The sequence below is a fragment of the Lotus japonicus genome, chromosome 2, assembly GCF_012489685.1.
Source record: "Lotus japonicus ecotype B-129 chromosome 2, LjGifu_v1.2".
Classification (NCBI taxonomy): Eukaryota; Viridiplantae; Streptophyta; class Magnoliopsida; order Fabales; family Fabaceae; genus Lotus; species Lotus japonicus.
In genome coordinates, this window is record NC_080042.1 from 6166353 (window position 1) to 6186300 (window position 19948).

Here is a 19948-nt window from a genome sequence, read left to right on the forward strand (position 1 = left end):
AACTGGCACGTGGGGAGGTTGAGGTTGTGTATTGGAGATCGACGTGTCAATATCTGATCTTCCCTCCAAAGTGTCTGCAACTATACTGACGTCAAGACTGTCGTTGACCTTGCAACCTACACCTGCTCTGAAGTTTCCATTTTCGTGCAACGTAACTATTTTCTCATTATGCTCCGGATGATCCCCAGCTGTAGAGCCAAAATTAGCACCACCCCCTGCCGAAAACGTGACCTTTTCTCCCTGAATTAGGTTTAGCTTCATGCCGCCTCCATCCGCATGTTCTTCCTCCGTCCACCCACCGCCATCTTCCGCCTCTTCACCTGAAGATTCCTCTGGGTTTTTGGAGGACCACTCTGAATCTGTATCATCCTGTGTACAACGTTCGGAGCAGCCACACCTAAACTCAGGATGTGCCAGCTCTTCCACCATCCTGATCCAGTACACAAAGTCGTTCAGCTTCACCCTCTTTGCTATCTGAATGGGCTCCAAAACTGACGTTCTAACTTGGAACCTAGCCACTTCCAAGTGCTCGAAGGAGGAAGATTTAGGATCAATAGTAAACAACTCCCCAAAACTGCGAGCCAGTGATTCGAAGCAAGACTTAGTCCACAAGTTAAGTGGTACACCCTCACACCTGATCCAAACGATTCTGTTTTTGGGAACTATCGTCGGATTCCAAGGTTCCAAGGATAGGAAGAGTTCCTTGGCCAGCTCCTTCCCCTCAGCCAAAAGATACTCGAGTTGTCTGCCATCTGAACCAGTCAGGAGGATAAGGTTGTCCCCCATGGGTCTGACCCGGATTGAACAAGCTCCTAGCAACACCAAACGCTCCTGTAGGGTTTTCAGCTGATTCACATCACGCAGTTCCCCTACAAAGCTTTTGTCTAGCCCGCTTACTGCACTGGCCTTCACTTGGAGGTCAAGGTCAAACGAAGCTCGAACCCCTCCTCCTCTAGGCCTCAGGACGTGACCCCTCTTCCTCTCCTGGTTCTTACTGCTTCCCCCTTGTTCCTTTATTCCTCCCTGCAGAAGTGCATCAGCGTAGGACCTACTCGTGCCCTGAACGGAGCTGGAGGAGGAGGAAGGAGCTGATTTTCCAGGATGGTGACTCCGGGCATGCTCCCCCTTAACCTTTAAGTGTTTCTCTCCTTTCCTTGTCTGACATGCTCTCCTTCTATTGAGTCCACGAATAATTATGGCATCCTTTGAATGTATTGCATTATTTGCAACCATTCTCTTTTTCACATTCATCCACATTTTCAGACGCAGTAGAAATGTAATAGTCCCAAAATGGCCAATCATTGGTATGCTGCCATCGGTTTTGATTAATCTACGAGGTATCCATGATTTTGCAACTTCAGTTTTGAAACACCATGGAGGCACTCTACAACTTGAAGGACCATGGCTCACAAACACAAACTTTGTCATTACCAGCGATCACATGAACGTGCAGCACATCACAAGTAAGATTTTCAGCAACTACGTCAAAGGCTCCGATTTCCATGACATTTTTGAAATTTTTGGTGGTGGTCTTGTGAATTCAGATTCTCATGAGTGGATACAGCAGAGGATAGTGCACCATTCAGCTTTCAAAACAAAAAGCTTCATGATCTTTCTTCAGAAAAACATTAAGAAGAAGGTGAAGAATTCCTTACTACCATTTCTTAATCATTATGCATCCAATCTTTCAGAGGTTCACATTCGACAACACTTGCACCATTCTATTTGGATTTGATCCTCATTCCCTTCCTAGCTAGCAATTTCACTGAGCTCTCAGAGGTTGCTTGTGAAAAAGCTTTATGTAACGCCCCGATTTCTCGAGTGTTACACAGTAACTAATTAACCAATTTTCATAAAGAGTTTTCGTCGATTCACTTATTAATCTTGAATTAATGATAAAAGTTCAATTTTACAAAATTCTCGAAACTTAACCATTTCAAACTTGCGGAAATAATCATCAACGTAAACCTCAAACTTTATTAATCATTGAAAAGAGTATGAAATAAATATCCGGAAGAAAACTTCAAAGTAAATTACATCAAGTTAAACTATCTCAACTAAAATAAAGTAATGGTTCAATACTTCCAAAACTCAGTACTCTCAACCCAAAAGAAAAATGGATGTCTCACAACCCAACCATATCCTTGGCCCCTTCCTCTTTATCTTCTTCCTCTTCATCAGAAGTGTAGTCGTCATCAGAAGTGTAGTCGTCATCTGTAGTGGCTCGTCACGTAGCATCAACTCCCAAGAATGAGTCGTCGCCATTTTCTTCACGACCATCTACCCCCCCCAAATAAACACATAGCAAACAAGCAGGGTCAGGTCCAACAAAAAGAATGATAATGACAAAATCAACAACAACATATATAATATAAGTACATTATATGTCTTTTATGGGAAAGAGTCAGTTACTAACGGAATCTCACTTCACACAACCCACCAAAACTTCCATGGCCATCTTCGTGCTTCCGCAGAGGCACGGTTATCACGGTGACCGCAGTCAACCAAATCACGTGGAGCCGCAATGATCCACAAAAGTTCACGGTGACCGCAGTCAACCAAATCACGTGAAGCCACACCGACCCACAAGGTTCACGGGAGACCGCAGTCAACCCAAATAACTCCCTCGCGTGCAAGGTATCATCGTTCTCATGGACCATAGTCTACCTGACCTATGTCCAAATTATTCACATTTACTTGCAAGCGAGTTTATTACACTTTTCTCTTTGTTAAGTCTCTAAAGTCAAGCCTAGAGTCTTATCATACTCTTTATACAACAACCTTCACAACACAACATTCACAGGTTACAAGGGAATTACGGCTAGGTGAGCGACCCTTGAACCATTAACTGAGAAAATAAATATAATTCACGTAAAGGAACGCAAGAACATTCACTCATGCATAATATATCATCGCAACTTCAACATATTGACAGCAGAAACAACTTTCACAAAAATAGAGCCACAGAATGCATCTCTCAACCAAAAATCACGTATGATACCTTTCTAGAAAGCTATTTTAAATATCTACAACTCTCTCGTTACGCACTTGTTCATTTAAGTCCCAGAATTAGGTGATATTAGGCCTTAAAGCTAACTGTCCGGAACAGGAAAAACAGCAGGTGTGACAGTCACTAAACACGACCCCCAGATCACATTACTAAACCCAAAATTATGATTTTTATATGTCTGGAAAGATATTTCGAAAATCTACAACTTTCATTTTAATCACTTTTTCATTTGATAACCATAAACAGGTAAAAAGGGGCTCTGAAGTCCGCTGTCCAGTACAGGAAACTGGCAGCGAAACTCCCATGGCTCTATGGTTTTCAAAAATAATTTTCCTTCCTTCCCCTTTGATCATGGCAATCTTGGTACAGCCCCAACAACCCAAATATCCACTCAAAATTTCAGAACCAAACATTTAGCAAGGATCATGTTATAACAAGTGCAAAATAGCACAAAACTTAACAAATACCATGGCAACTCGCATAAAATCATAGATTCAGATCATAAACAACGTTTGAGGATCATATTCATGGCTTTTCAAGAGAAAAATTCCAGCAAGCAAGCATGTACAGGAAATCATGCAAAAACAGTCCAAAACTCAAGTTGTTTCTCATGGCAATTCATGGCATATTCCCTAAAGAACCTACCCATTCCTAGAACCAGCCCTTACCTCGGATTTTGAATGAATTTAGATGAAAAGAAGCAGGATTTTGATGGAGAGAAGTGAAGAATAGAAAGAGCTTCCTCTGCTGTCCAAAATTCTCCTTCATCCACGTGCTTCCTCTCCTTCTCGCGTTTCCTCTCCTTCCTTGCGGTTTTTCTCTCTTTCTCGTGTCTCCTCCTCCTTGGTGGGCGATGGTTGCTGGTGGTGCAAGGGTGACGAGTGGAGGCCTCTTAGGAGCAAGGGGAAGGGTGCTGGTTTGCTTGTTTGGTTGGTGTTTACGTGAAATATTTTCTGGTGCTGTTTTGCATGTAAGAAAATAAGGATTTCACTCTAATCCTTGCCTATAGGTGGCGGCCAGGGCTTGTGTGGGCTAGGGTTCTGGTTTCAGATCTGATACAGCCCAAGAAAAGAGTATTAATGACTCATTAAAGCTCATAATTCAGAGGAAAAACCAGCTGCAGCCCCCTTCCTTTTCCATGGGCAGCCGGCGGCTCACCAAGCCTCAGGGTTTTCAAAACCCTTGCTTCTTTCCTTGGATCAGCCTTCCTTGGCCCATAATGCTCCATTCAGCCTAAGAACCTTCTGATTATGAGTTTAATCCACCACTTAACCCAAATTAAAAAGGTTTAAGCCCAAAACACAAACCCAACTTTTAATAAAATTTCGTAGGTACTGTACAGCCCGACCTTTGCTCATTAAAACAGGGATATCTGGAGCTACAGATATCGTATTTACACGAAACCACATCGAGAATTTTCTTAACTTAAAGGGCTACAACTCTCATGAAGGAAGTTTTCCCAAATGAAGTCGTTAAGACCCTCTAAAAATTCGCACAAGTTGACAGTTCTAATCTGCCAGTTATCAAACATTAGCTAAAACTTCAATTTTATTCAAACTTCCATAAAATTGTTCCAAATTGAACTTAGGGCCTTACACTTTACCTATTATTGAAGATGTAATATTTTACAGGCACTTCACTCCATCATTGTTATGGAAGTTGCAGCAATGGCTGCGAATTTGTCCGGAGAAAAAGTACAAAGCAGCGTGAGAAAACCTTGATCGGTTCTTGCATGATTGCATAACATATTCCCAATGTGATGAAGAGCAAACCAGATCCAGCCACATTGTTGAAGAAGTGGACGAATCAAAGTTTAACTTGCTAAAATCGTTGATGAAGGAAGGAGATCATGGAAAAGGGGAAATGAGTGGAAAGTACTATCTAAGGGACACTGCATTCAACCTCTTGTTAGAAGGAAATGGCATAATTAGTTCATGTCTTAGTTGGTTCTATTGGCTTGTCTCAAGTCACCCACTAGTGGAAGCTAAAATTCTTCAAGAGATCAAAGAAAATTGGATTAATGCTTCACATGTGGAGGATCTGGATAAGCTAGTTTACCTCCATGGAGCTATAAGTGAAACCTTGAAGCTTTTTCCTCCGGTACCTTTTGAGCTCAAGTGTGCATTCAAATATGACATTCTCCCAAGTGGAGACAGTGTAGGTTCAGATACAAAGATATTGTACTCTTTGTATGCAATGGGAAGGATGGAACAAATATGGGGAGAAGATTGCTTGGAATTTAAGCCTGAAAGATGGATATCCGAAAGAGGACGCATTGTACACATGCCATCTTACAAATTCATTGCTTTCAATGCAGGGCCTAGAAGTTGTTTAGGTAGAGATATTAGTTTCATTGAAATGAAGATAGCTTCAGCTGCTATACTACAAAAGTTTCACATACAAGTGGTAGAAGGTCATCCTGTAACTCCAAGGCTTTCTATTGTTCTCGGAATAAAACATGGGTTGCAAGTGAAAGTTACTCGAAGATGAACTTTTTAGACCATCAGCTCACTCCAGGCCCATTCACACAACGTAACTACAAGGCCAAAGTGGCATGATGAATATGTTTAATGTGGTTTGATTGTTATCTTGTTTATGTTTTGGGTTATTTTGTTGCTGTTTTTATTACTACCCTCATCTTGAATGTTCCTAGGCTCACGGATTTAAGACACATCTACGGTTACTACTAGCTCATGGTAAATAATTAGTTAAAGTTGAGCATTTGGTCATCCAACTAGGTTTTTTTTCGCTTGTGTTCTTGTTAGCTAGAGTTTTGGATATATTTGGGAATTTCTTCCTAAGGTGCTTTCATTGCTTGAATATTCATGCCACCCCATCCACATTCAGGCAACGATCTTCTAACAGCTAATGATGGCAAGTAGACTTCATTACCTCAGAGGAAATATCTGCAAGACAACCGCAAAGAAATTTCCACTCGAGAACTAGCCGATCTTATGGAGAAAGTGTGCATATATACTGCTTGAAAAGAATCATGCAATTGATTACTGCAGAGAATAAGAATTTCTTATATAAGATGAACTTGTAAAATCATGTTTTAAAGTTTAGACAACAAGCAAACACGCAAGAGGAATAATGATAACCTCTTGAAGACATGAGCACTCAAAGCAGTAGCAGCTTCGTCTCTAACGAAGTCTACGTGAGCACTCCTACTAGAAACCCTTGCGACTGGATGTACTAGCGGAGACAAGACTATGAACAAACTGTCTAACTAGGGATTGAGAATCTCATGCTCTATTGTTGAAAGAGTTTTTACCACATTACTCTTGAATCCCTTTCAAGACTCAATTGTAGTATAGTAAAGGGTTTTGTCGTATCCACAAGGAGGTGTAATACTTATGCCGTTCAATAGCTAACGAACTCAAATGATGGTTAACAGAGATATTAGGGGTTTGTTTAAGAACATGAAAATATAAAGAAAGCAGATAAAGTAGTTGGATTCACCAAGGTAGATAGTTTTGCTGGGATTAGAGTTTCGTTGTTTGACCTCTATGTATTCTATTGATTCACATACAAATATCGTTCTATGCAATTGATTCCTCCCACCATTTCTTATCTCACTACCCAGTCCCCCGGCGTAGAAGATTATCAACTCAACTATATTAACCTTCAATACCTTGATCGATTAACAATAGTGAGTAGCATTAAGCATGAATGTTTGAATAGACTAATGATCTAACCCTATCCCTAGACCTTAGAATCATTAGATGATTTTACCTATTTCAGATTTAAATAGTTAGTTCCCACCATCCTATTAAATCTAAATTCATGTTCTAGGTGATCAATCCAAAACAAGCATGAAGCACTTGGTAAAAATCATTAAATCATGGAAAAGAAACATATGATTAACTCTAGTTCACACTTGTAACACCCCGATTTCCAGGTGTCACTTTAGTAACCAAAAATAATCTTTACGCGGAAAACAGGTAATTTTTTTTTTTCGTTTTCTTTCCTTTAAATCAAAACGATAAGGAAGTAAAGACAAAACCCAACTACTAAACTAACCGATATACAACATATATACATGTACAGCCTCAGCTGCACTCCATGTCACGCGCACTCGCAGTGACTCCAAAGCAGTGTGCCCGTAGGCAAATATATACAGACCCAGAAGTGTAAGTGAGAAAATTATAATTACAAACCACTAGGAGAAAGTCGGCCTCAATATGGCCTAAGCAAAGACCCCTATGGTCCAACTGACTCACTGTGATCCCTCAGTAAGAGAACCACACGAAAAGTCATGCGTCGGAAACCTACCCGATCCCAAAAGCAAAATGAATCAGAGCTCTACACAAAGCATGACGCCTGCCCAAACCTAACCTCCCAGTGCCAAACCCACAACGATCTGAAGTCGGCAAGTTGAAGCTCAACTCCATGCGCCATAGAACTCCTTTCGTCAGACGTCCACGCTCGTCAGTCCGGTCCTCCATGACCCTTCCCCGATACGTCGCCCGGTGACCAGCAACATCGATCACCCAAGCGGTGGGGCATCCCGATCCTGCAGCTCATATCTGATCCCCCCCCGAGGGAGAGACCCCCGAGAACCAGTCGGCCATCGACATCTGGCAGCAGGCCGACCGCCCAAACACAAACATACAAACAAAGCCAAGGCGCTAGGGTCAACTCACAGCAATAAGTACATATACACTCAACATGTGACAGGGTATATATATAAGTTGTTATATAAGCATATAAGTAATCCTAGCATGTTATGGCTCTAACATTGCTTCAATAAACAAACAGCACACAGTCTCAGTCAGCATGAATGTATGCGTGAAATGCACAATATGAATCCGGATTTGTGACGCGTTCCCGTTCGCCACAAGTGAAGCATTCCCGTTCTTCACTATGGATGGACCATTCCCGTTATCCATCCTGGATGAAATCCATCCTGGATGAACCATTCCCGTTATTCATCCTTGGTGAACCATTCCCGTTATTCACCATATGATGAACCATTCCCGTTATTCATCATTTATGCAAGGTGAACCATTCCCGTTATTCACCATGATATGCACAGGTTAACCATTCCCGTTATTCACCCGATTGAATGCAACGTGGTTAGCCAAACAACGAATCGCCCTTACCACGAAAGTGTTTAGCTCACAACCCAATCTCAACAAACCCATGAGTTAGTGTCGGTCAATACAACACAACTCGGAGTAAGTGTCGGTCAATACAACACTGCTCCACCAACAAGAATACACAAGGGTCTAGTGTCGGTCAATACAACACAGCCCAAACAACAAGAGCGCTAAGTGTCGGTCAATACAACACCGCTCCAACAACAAGAGAACCCAAGGGATTAGTGTCGGTCAATACAACACAACCCCATCAACAAGAGTACGTAAAGTACTCGGTGACTTTCAATCATCACCATAGCTCACCTTAGTGGCTTTCCCCAATTCCAATAACTCACAACAAAGGTCGACTTTTCCCCGTCTTTCGTAAATATTTTCCCCTTCAGTTTTCCTATACTTAAACATTAATAAAAATGATTTCAATTCAGATTAGTCAGGTTATGAGTTTATTTATCAAAATCTAGGTTTCCCAAGTCTTTAGTTTACAAAATTCTATTCATTCTAGGTTTTCCGAAAACCAACCACCCAAAAGAAGTTTCCCGGGGAAAGTCTAAGTAAACCAACGAATCCCAACAAATGGCTAAGTCCCAAACCCCTCGTTTGAACTTGCCTAGGGTTGCTCATCCAACCCGAAACATCAAAGATCACCAGATCAATGAATCTCCACTCCGAAGTCGCGTCAAAACGCACAATCCAACAAAGCACAACATCACAACATCAGTTCATCAACACAATCAACATCAAAGTAAAGCATAAGTCGAATTGATCGACGCCTATCATGCATTCATAGCTAATATATAGTAAGTTGCCCTAACCTCGAGCTGTTCCAGCTTCGCAAACAAAGTTCTCCTCAAACAATTGCTCTGAGTCTTCCAAAGTTCCCTCAACTGAACCTCGGAGAAAAACAAAGCAGAACCCAAACAAAATCGATTAGTTCGATCGCAAAACAATACATAAACGATAGACAAAGCATTAAAGCTTCAGAATAGGACAATCAGGTACGAAAAGACAAGTTTTCGAAACCGAAAAACTCCCCCCTAAAGGAAATAGTCCACGGCCTCAAAGGAAAAAGGGCTTCGGCTCTTTTTCTTTGATCAAATCAATTCACAAGGTAGTTTTAGGGTAAAACTAAGGCAAAGAAACTGTCAGAACAATTTTCGGACAATCGGGCCGAAATACGACTATCCAGGGGCATTTTGGTCCAAAATAAAGGCTCAAAACTTCAAAGTTATCAGTTCTGAAAACAAATTTGACAGCAACGATCCTCATGACATCCGTGACAACAAATCCTAAAGGCACGAAGTCAGATTAAGTCTTTTCGACAATAAAGTTTCGAAATGTGAGCAAAAAGGGTTTTGAAACAGTTTTTCAGATCCTGGACAACTGGATCACAATCAGCGTTTACTGACAGAGGTTTTAGACTCAGGGGAACGTAAGGAACATAACCCAACCAAGAAATCGAAGAAATCGGACCATTTTAGAAAAAGCTCAAAACTGTGAGCACATAAACGACTTCAGAAACGCAACAGAAACAACAATCAGAGGTAGGAATCGTGTTAGTTACCTCGATACCTAGAAGTAGGGACGAACTGCACGAAGATTGGTCAAGTTTTCGCGAAAATCTCCTCCCCCCTTGCTCTCCACGAAATTCAGCCACAATAGGAAGAAAATGAAGGAATTTTTGCTTTTTGAGCTATTTATAGGCAGGCGAAATCGCGGGAAAATGAAAATTTCGCGATTCCGATTTTTGCAGCACGTTCACCAAGGAATTCTAAGAGAGATTCTGGCGTCAGAAATCCAGAACTCAAAACAAATATCTATGATTTGGGAAAAACGATATCGAAAATCTCAAAAGCGGTGTAAGTTAAATCTGTCCCGAAAAACTACTTTTTGCTGTGATCGCCGGACGACAAAACTTCCTTCTGAAGAAAGATTGGAAATGTCGAAACAAATCTGGCAACGCGGACGGAATCTTCGTTAGATGTCCTGAATAGAAAAAGTCTTCATCCTTCGCTCAAAACTAAGGTTTCAAAGCAAAGAAATTAGCGTCGGCGGACATCCGAAAAGTTAAACCTATCGTGCGTACAGTCCAGAGTTCCGAAATGAAACGCTGGTTGATGGAAAAATAAAGAGAAACTTGAAATTTTCCAAGAGTTCGAAATCTCACTTAAAACGTTGCTTTAAGAGCGAAATAGCCTATTCTGGACACGCTCGCCATAAGGCAGGTGTGCAGACGACTCGCACTAACTCCGAAAACAACTACGCAACATTCCTCAAGCAATTCCTGAACTTTCTTCTTCATTAATCTTTCTCAAATGTCAAACTCCTGTCACGCTTACACTGATTCTACGTGTGAGTCGGAAACTTAACTTGTTCTGAAAATCCAGGTCTTACAATACTCCCCTCCAAAAAGAAAGTTTCGTCCTCGAAACTCAGAGTTCTGCGAAAAGTCCGGAATACAGTTCCTCGATCTTATCTTCCAATTCTCATGTAGTAGTGCCTGTGTCATTGCTCCTCATAATCTTTACTTAAGCAATCTGTTTTCCCCTTAACTGTTTCACTCTTCTATCCCCACTGCTAACTGTCGGCGTCTCAAAAGACAAAACATCATTCAACCTCATGTCGTCTGACTCGATTACTTGCGTCGGACCTCTGCTTGAAATGATACCGGTTGGCACTCCGTGCAGTCGCACAACCTTAGCCACTTACTTCTTTACTTTCGGTCGTCCGAAATTCTTCTTAAACTCAGTGCCTCTCTGTCATCTCAAAGTAGATACTCAACTTGTCCTCGTGATCTTCATCTACAGTCCAAAACTCCACTTGTTCGTTCGATAACTTCTAGACGAATCCTCCCCCTTGGAAACCGCTAGTCCATTAAAACACCTCCAACTTCGTAACTATCTTTACAAACACCAAGTAATCAAACTTCTACTTAGTCACTATTCGAATTAAAGCTCGACTTATGTCCTTATTCCTTGTCCTTCACTAATCTTATCCCCCTTCAACATCAATTTATCAACAACTTATAAGATAATCCTCCTCTTAATATCTAACAATCCGTTTTTACCGTCTTCTTCCTCGAAACTTCCCTCACTCAAACCTATTTACACTCACTGAAATCCCTAACACTTCGCACAAATCGAGACTTATCCTCTAGAAGATTACATCATAACTATACCCCAAGGGACTTAACTAGCCATTGTATCATCCGATCCTTCAACATTCTGAGATTTAACTGTTATCGTAGCCGCTAACACCACTAAATCTCTTATGTGTACATGAATCTCAGCTCACTAGGTCAACCTTAGCCCTAGGATTCTCATTCAACTTTAGTAAAATTCACTTGTTACCCGTAATATGCACCATCAAAATCCATAACAAAGTTTCATTCCCTCTTAGACTCTGAGGAACTTGTCCAAACATAACAACTTCAAGTATTCATCTTAATACTAACACTTTCCTTTTTGTCACTCCATCACCATCTCGTCACTCAACTTCTTAATCTCTCAATCAAATTCTGACAACCTTCGAGTCTTACACACCTTAGATAGACATTCATAGATTTAAAACCTAAACCTACACCAAGTTTGGTCCTCTAATGACCTTTAATTCTTCAATACTTCTTAAATGAATATCAGTTTCTTAAAAACTATAACTCCTTCACTTACCCAAACGACCTGACCAGTGTCGTCATGCTTTCACATCCACAACTTATTATGCTAACATCATTCAAATCTTATCACATGGTCATTATGTCCGCAACCTCATAATCAACATCAATCGATCACCAACCTTAACACTCCACACAACCCAGAATTCCCTTACTTCAAGATCTCTCTTATACTACACCTCAATGGTCTTAACCCGAAACTCACCTTCAGGTCTTCAATCTTCTAAGATTCAACTCCTATTGTCACACCTACAACCATAAGATCTCCTACTCGTACGTGATTCTCGGCTCTCAAGATTCAATCTTAACCCTAAGATTTCAATCCAACTTAGTATATCTCACTTAGTAATCTCAGCATATTTCTTTGGAATCCATATCAACAACCTCAAGTATTCAACTTATGCTAAAACTTTCTTTCTCCAACTTAATCATTAATTCAACACTTTTCAAGCGAAAATTCATCTCTTAAGACTATAATGTCTCCACATATTAATCAAACGCTTAGCAAAACTTATTCCTCGAACCCGACTATAACAATCTAGTTCAGAGCTAATTCTTCTCAATCTCGCTACCATTAAGCTATCATCTAAAACCTGATTACATTCAACTTATTTAGTCTCTAACAATTCCACTCAGTAATCACATAACCTATGACTTCATAACTTCCGAGAAACTACTTAATACTTTTCCGGCATTAAACCTCTTGACTTAGTCTACCTCTACTTGGAGTAATCACACGAACTAACCAATCAATGTCTATACGACACTCATCGAATTCCAAAGATTTAAATCTTAATCTTTCATAATCAAGTGCTTAACACGAACTTTCCTCCCAAATCCGACTAATCCTCAATCAATTCAAATTCATCTTACACATCCTTCTATCAAAGTCCATAACCAGCTGTGATTCCGAATATCACCCCCTCAATATTAGGTTGATCAGGCCTAATACATCGAAGGTGGAAATTTAGAAAAACCCACTGGAACAGACAATGAGTTCCTAACATCCAGTAACCACAAATATCCTGATATCAAGTTCCTAACGATTCTGCTACGGAACCACACACCCTCAATCCATGTAAAAGGTTAATCTTTCCTCGTCAGTTGAGCCAAAGGTCCAACAATCTTGGCAAATCCCTCAATGAAGCGTCTATAATATCCAGCTAAATCCACAAAACTTCTGATCTCTGTCACCATCTTCGGTTGCTCCCAAGCCAAAACAGTCTCCACTTTCGCCGGATCCACAGCTATGCCCTCCTTCGAGATAGCATGGCCTAAGAAATTGACTTCCTCCAGCCAGAATTCACACTTGGAAGGGTTCGCATACAGCTTTTTCTCTCTCAACAATTGTAAAACTTGGCGCAAATGTCCTTCATGTTTATTCGCGTCCTTCGAATAGATCAATATGTCCTCAATAAACACCACCACACGCCGATCTAAGAACTCCTGAAAGATGCGGTTCATGTAATCCATGAAAACAGCAGGTACATTCGTCACTCCAAACGGCATCACTAGGTACTCGTAGTGTCCTTAACGTGTCCTGAAAGCAGTCTTCGGTATATCCTCAATCTTCACTCTGATCCGACGATAGCCTGACCTCAAGTCTATCTTGGAAAATACGGTAGCCCCTCGTAGTTGGTCCATCAAATCATCTATCCTCGGCAACGGGTATCTGTTCTTGATCGTCGCCTTGTTCAATTGTCGATAATCCACCCACGATCTCGACCTTCCGTCCTTCTTCTTGACTAACAACACTGGCGCTCCCCACGGTGATACACTTGGTCGAATGAATCCTTTTGCCGAAAGATCCTCCATCGAATCCGCTTCAAAACTAAACGCCCTAAAATCCTACGTATCGTACCCATAAGGAATTCCCCTGAGATCCTAGCTTCCTTACCGATGCCTCGGTAAAACAACTCCCTAGCTCCGCGTGCTATTCTAGATCTCGTGTAACCTCTATAGTTAAATCACGAGCAACTTCGAATAAGGTCCTACTAGGGATAATAATCATAGGATCATAGTCTAAGTAGTAAATACAAGTTAGGCGCGTCACACTCGCTTCGAAGAGAAAAGAGTAAGTTATTCTAGAATAAAAGAACAGTTAAATTATTACCATCGTTCCCACGTTCTTCCTCGTTCAACTCCTCAGCTCTTGCCCCCTCCTTGGTATGAATCCTTTCCTCTGTAGCAAATTGTTTTCCTTTCCCAACATTCCCTGATGATTCGCCCTTGAGTGCCTTACAATCTCTGGAGAAATGTCCCGGTTGGTTGCAATTAGAGCATAGTTTTCCCTTGATCTTGCACTTACTAGCATAGTGCCCTACTTCCCTGCACCTGTAACACGTCACTGCTCTTCCCGAAGTCTTGTTTCCTGTCCCTTCGGTAGCATCATTCCCTTTCATCTTACTATCAGACGTTTCCTCCTGGGGTGTCTTGCAGTTCACAGCTAGATGCCCCTCTCGGTTACACTTGAAGCATCTCCATCCAGTCACTGAGCACTTGTTAGCAAAATGCCCAAACTTTCCACAACGAGTACATGTCACACCTTTGTCACCAACTGGCTCCCCTCCAGTATCAGCAGTCGTTGGTTTGTAGACTCTTGAGATAAGATCTCTTCCCTTGAAACGCTGATACGGTCCCCACTGATGGTAGCTCTCCCTTCTGTTGTAGCCTTGAGATCCTGACCTTATTGGTCCCCCAGCTCCTGTTCGGTTCATTCCTCTTTGTTGATACATCGCTGTCGCCATCAGTCGTTGGTGATGCTCACGTGCAGCCTCTTCAGCGCGCATATAAGCGTCTTCCGCAGCCTGGTTCATCATTGCCTCGATCAGTGTAGCTATTGCCTCCGCCATCCGGTTAAGGTCCACCATCCTATATCTCATCAAGCGTCCGATTAGTACTAGCCATACGGTAGCACTAGACAACCACTCAATCCGATTAAGTAGTAACGCAAACAATTAGAGCGAAAATCGCTCTGCAGACAATCAATTTTCACTCTTTGCAGAGTCACACAACCTAGCACAGAAGACCTATTCCCCAAAGACTCCCAAAAGACTCGACTAAGCTCTGATACCACAATATAACACCCCGATTTCCAGGTGTCACTTTAGTAACCAAAAATAATCTTTACGCGGAAAACATGTAATTTTTTTTTTCGTTTTCTTTCCTTTAAATCAAAACGATAAGGAAGTAAAGACAAAACCCAACTACTAAACTAACCGATATACAACATATATACATGTACAGCCTCAGCTGCACTCCATGTCACGCGCACTCGCAGTGACTCCAAAGCAGTGTGCCCGTAGGCAAATATATACAGACCCAGAAGTGTAAGTGAGAAAATTATAATTACAAACCACTAGGAGAAAGTCGGCCTCAATATGGCCTAAGCAAAGACCCCTATGGTCCAACTGACTCACTGTGATCCCTCAGTAAGAGAACCACACGAAAAGTCATGCGTCGGAAACCTACCCGATCCCAAAAGCAAAATGAATCAGAGCTCTACACAAAGCATGACGCCTGCCCAAACCTAACCTCCCAGTGCCAAACCCACAACGATCTGAAGTCGGCAAGTTGAAGCTCAACTCCATGCGCCATAGAACTCCTTTCGTCAGACGTCCACGCTCGTCAGTCCGGTCCTCCATGACCCTTCCCCGATACGTCGCCCGGTGACCAGCAACATCGATCACCCAAGCGGTGGGGCATCCCGATCCTGCAGCTCATATCTGATCCCCCCCCCCGAGGGAGAGACCCCCGAGAACCAGTCGGCCATCGACATCTGGCAGCAGGCCGACCGCCCAAACACAAACATACAAACAAAGCCAAGGCGCTAGGGTCAACTCACAGCAATAAGTACATATACACTCAACATGTGACAGGGTATATATATAAGTTGTTATATAAGCATATAAGTAATCCTAGCATGTTATGGCTCTAACATTGCTTCAATAAACAAACAGCACACAGTCTCAGTCAGCATGAATGTATGCGTGAAATGCACAATATGAATCCGGATTTGTGACGCGTTCCCGTTCGCCACAAGTGAAGCATTCCCGTTCTTCACTATGGATGGACCATTCCCGTTATCCATCCTGGATGAAATCCATCCTGGATGAACCATTCCCGTTATTCATCCTTGGTGAACCATTCCCGTTATTCACCATATGATGAACCATTCCCGTTATTCATCATTTATGCAAGGTGAACCATTCCCGTTATTCACCATGATATGCACAGGTGAACCATTCCCGTTATTCACCCGATTGAATGCAACGTGGTTAGCCAAACAACGAATCGCCCTTACCACGAAAGTGTTTAGCTCACAACCCAATCTCAACAAACCCATGAGTTAGTGTCGGTCAATACAACACAACTCGGAGTAAGTGTCGGTCAATACAACACTGCTCCACCAACAAGAATACACAAGGGTCTAGTGTCGGTCAATACAACACAGCCCAAACAACAAGAGCGCTAAGTGTCGGTCAATACAACACCGCTCCAACAACAAGAGAACCCAAGGGATTAGTGTCGGTCAATACAACACAACCCCATCAACAAGAGTACGTAAAGTACTCGGTGACTTTCAATCATCACCATAGCTCACCTTAGTGGCTTTCCCCAATTCCAATAACTCACAACAAAGGTCGACTTTTCCCCGTCTTTCGTAAATATTTTCCCCTTCAGTTTTCCTATACTTAAACATTAATAAAAATGATTTCAATTCAGATTAGTCAGGTTATGAGTTTATTTCTCAAAATCTAGGTTTCCCAAGTCTTTAGTTTACAAAATTCTATTCATTCTAGGTTTTCCGAAAACCAACCACCCAAAAGAAGTTTCCCGGGGAAAGTCTAAGTAAACCAACGAATCCCAACAAATGGCTAAGTCCCAAACCCCTCGTTTGAACTTGCCTAGGGTTGCTCATCCAACCCGAAACATCAAAGATCACCAGATCAATGAATCTCCACTCCGAAGTCGCGTCAAAACGCACAATCCAACAAAGCACAACATCACAACATCAGTTCATCAACACAATCAACATCAAAGTAAAGCATAAGTCGAATTGATCGACGCCTATCATGCATTCATAGCTAATATATAGTAAGTTGCCCTAACCTCGAGCTGTTCCAGCTTCGCAAACAAAGTTCTCCTCAAACAATTGCTCTGAGTCTTCCAAAGTTCCCTCAACTGAACCTCGGAGAAAAACAAAGCAGAACCCAAACAAAATCGATTAGTTCGATCGCAAAACAATACATAAACGATAGACAAAGCATTAAAGCTTCAGAATAGGACAATCAGGTACGAAAAGACAAGTTTTCGAAACTGAAAAACTCCCCCCTAAAGGAAATAGTCCACGGCCTCAAAGGAAAAAGGGCTTCGGCTCTTTTTCTTTGATCAAATCAATTCACAAGGTAGTTTTAGGGTAAAACTAAGGCAAAGAAACTATCAGAACAATTTTCGGACAATCGGGCCGAAATACGACTATCCAGGGGCATTTTGGTCCAAAATAAAGGCTCAAAACTTCAAAGTTATCAGTTCTGAAAACAAATTTGACAGCAACGATCCTCATGACATCCGTGACAACAAATCCTAAAGGCACGAAGTCAGATTAAGTCTTTTCGACAATAAAGTTTCGAAATGTGAGCAAAAAGGGTTTTGAAACAGTTTTTCAGATCCTGGACAACTGGATCACAATCAGCGTTTACTGACAGAGGTTTTAGACTCAGGGGAACGTAAGGAACATAACCCAACCAAGAAATCGAAGAAATCGGACCATTTTAGAAAAAGCTCAAAACTGTGAGCACAGAAACGACTTCAAAAACGCAACAGAAACAACAATCAGAGGTAGGAATCGTGTTAGTTACCTCGATACCTAGAAGTAGGGACGAACTGCACGAAGATTGGTCAAGTTTTCGCGAAAATCTCCTCCCCCCCTTGCTCTCCACGAAATTCAGCCACAATAGGAAGAAAATGAAGGAATTTTTGCTTTTTGAGCTATTTATAGGCAGGCGAAATCGCGGGAAAATGAAAATTTCACGATTCCGATTTTTGCAGCACGTTCACCAAGGAATTCTAAGAGAGATTCTGGCGTCAGAAATCCAGAACTCAAAACAAATATCTATGATTTGGGAAAAACGATATCGAAAATCTCAAAAGCGGTGTAAGTTAAATCTGTCCCGAAAAACTACTTTTTGCTGTGATCGCCGGACGACAAAACTTCCTTCTGAAGCAAGATTGGAAATGTCGAAACAAATCTGGCAACGCGGACGAAATCTTCGTTAGATGTCCCGAATAGAAAAAGTCTTCATCCTTCGCTCAAAACTAAGGTTTCGAAGCAAAGAAATTAGCGTCGGCGGACATCCGAAAAGTTAAACCTATCGTGCGTACAGTCCAGAGTTCCGAAATGAAACGCTGGTCGATGGAAAAATAAAGAGAAACTTTAAATTTTCCAAGAGTTCGAAATCTCACTTAAAACGTTGCTTTAAGAGCGAAATAGCCTATTCTGGACACGCTCGCCATAAGTCAGGTGTGCAGACGACTCGCACTAACTCCGAAAACAACTACGCAACATTCCTCAAGCAATTCCTGAACTTTCTTCTTCATTAATCTTTCTCAAATGTCAAACTCCTGTCACGCTTACACTGATTCTACGTGTGAGTCGGAAACTTAACTTGTTCTGAAAATCCAGGTCTTACAACACTCAAGATCATGTGAGTTCCCTACACAAGTTTGAATCAATCAAAATACCCAAGGGGATCAACCTAAGATATAGCATGAAGCAAAAGAGAAAACCATTGATTCTTTAGCATAGAAACAAGAAATTTGCATGAAAGGAAATCAAATAGATTACATGAGCATCAAAACAACTAGTTCAAATCCCAACAAATGAGAAATTAGCTATCAATTTCCATGGATAGCTTTACAATGATAATAGAGAAGAAGAGCGATGAAAAACCGACTCGTGACGGTTCCCCGGCGATGAAATCAACTCCAAAGCTTTCTCTCTAGTCTCCTAGGTCACCCTTGATGATCTCCTTTGAGTTCTCCCTCTTTGGGTCTGTTTTCCCAGTGATGGGTTCTCTAATCTGACTGAAATTCGCACTTTATAAGGATCAGATCTGGTCAGAGTGCTTAGCACCCTGTTTCTTCAAAGTTGGGTTTTCCCCACCGCCTTAGGGCGCTTAGCACCCCATTATGGATGCTAAGCATGGTTTTGACATATTTTAATTCTTCATTCCCTATCTATATGGTGCTTATCACCCATAGGCTGATGCTTAGCACCTTTGGATCAGAAACCTTGAAAACCCTCATTACTTCACCAAATCTTGCATATTTCTTTGGATATTCATCCCTACAACAAAACCCAAAGATTCATCATGATTTAGACTATATTTAAAGCATAATACTAGTAAAACCCAAATATTTACAAACATATGAAAATGGGGATATTTGAATGATAATTCACATGTTTAGAACAAATAAGTGTCAATTATAATATGATAATTTAAGTAAATTTGGCACTTATCAACTCCCCCCAACTTAGCACTTCGTTTGTCCTCAAACAAAAGGTCAAGACTGTGATCAAACAAGCATGATTGAAACATTTTCAAAGTTCAAATTGCAAGATTTCACATATATTGTATGAATGATCTAAAATAGAAACTTGATACCCACAAGAGAATGCATAACATTGATACAATTTCTTATTCAACCTGGAACTCAATAGGCATACAGTCAATTAATTTTGATCAGGGAACACTCAATCAAGCCAAGATATGGCATGCAAATCAGGCAAGGTCAGTGTTTCGCTCATGTACATCACTGAATCACAAAAGTCAAGATTGTTACTTGTCTCCACAATCATCAAAACTACATGTGCAATCAAGGATCACTAAGGTCTTTACAGGGTTGTAATGAGTCTATGCTTCAAAGAGTTTGGTTTTTCAAGATATGCAAAGAAACTCAACAAGCTTAGAGAGCAATCACAACTTACTTTCATGATATTCACTCCCCTCAACTTGATTTAAACCAACTCTCATTCACCATTTTCTTTCAACTTAACCTTTTTCTTTCATCAATCTCTTCTTTATTCTCTTTTTGTTTTTTTGTTTTTTACACATTTTTTTTGGCTTTTTTCTTTTCTTTTACTTTTGAAGCATATACAAAGATATT

The 19948-nt window shown here is 41.2% G+C and overlaps 1 pseudogene; it reads left to right on the top strand.

Annotated features, from left to right (window-relative positions):
• Positions 1–1195: 1195 nt before the first annotated feature.
• On the top strand, positions 1196–5500 carry LOC130735975 (alkane hydroxylase MAH1-like; annotated as a pseudogene).
• Positions 5501–19948: the final 14448 nt, after the last annotated feature.